An 899-nucleotide genomic window follows, 5' to 3' on the forward strand; every position below is an offset into this window, starting at 1 on the left:
TCCAACTATTTGTTGCCTCCAAGAAACTCATGTCTTACAACCAGTTCCTGAGACTCTCCCGCGCACATTGCTTGGCCTTCAGAGCCTTGTTCATCCAGCGTGGCCCTTCATGTGGGCCTGCTTGTCAGTCAGAAGAGTCACTACCTCCATTACAGCCTCCCTCCAAGAAATCCCAGATACCACCACCCCGTAGTTACCACCATGCCAAAGAATAAAGGTAAAGGAGGTAAAAGTAGATGTAGAGGTAAGAATGAAAATGAATCTGAGAAAAGAGAGCTGGTGTTCAAGGAAGATGGACAAGAATATGCTCAGGTGCTCAAAATGTTGGAAAATGGATGATTAGAAGCAATGTGTTTTGATGGTGTAAAGAGGTTATGTCATATTAGAGGGAAATTGAGAAAAAAAAGTTTGGATAAATACCTCAGACATCATATTGGTTGATTTCTGTGACTATCAGGATCACAAAGCCGATGCAATTTTAAAATACAATGCAGATGAAGCAAGAAGTCTGAAGGCATATGGAGAGCCTCCGGAAAATGCTAAAATCAATGAAACTGATTCAGTTTGATGAGATTGGGGATGATAATGAAGATATTGATATCTAGTTCAACTCAGCATGTTACATACCAGTTTTTCTGATTGTCCTGCAGTAACTCTTAAAGAAGATTCAAAACTTAATAGCATGATTGTAATTTGTTAAGACAAATAGCCTTGTTACTAAGGTTCTTTAAAAACTATTAACATTATGTTAAGACAATGCTTAATTTAAAAGTTAAAAAAAGCATTACTGCTTTTACTACTTTGATTACATCTAGTAAGTAAATTGAGGTCTTGAATAAAAGAAAGAAACTCATCTCACAATCAAAGATAAAAAACACAAATTCTGAGTGGAAAAAGAT

The 899-nt window shown here is 36.6% G+C and overlaps 1 pseudogene; it reads left to right on the forward strand.

Moving 5' to 3' along the window:
- Window positions 1–201: 201 nt before the first annotated feature.
- Window positions 202–605, forward strand: LOC122118021 (annotated as a pseudogene).
- The last annotated feature ends 294 nt before the right edge of the window (window positions 606–899 follow it).

This window comes from Dipodomys spectabilis, unplaced genomic scaffold, assembly GCF_019054845.1.
Source record: "Dipodomys spectabilis isolate Male_0828 unplaced genomic scaffold, ASM1905484v1 ptg000147l, whole genome shotgun sequence".
NCBI classification, from domain to species: domain Eukaryota; kingdom Metazoa; phylum Chordata; class Mammalia; order Rodentia; family Heteromyidae; genus Dipodomys; species Dipodomys spectabilis.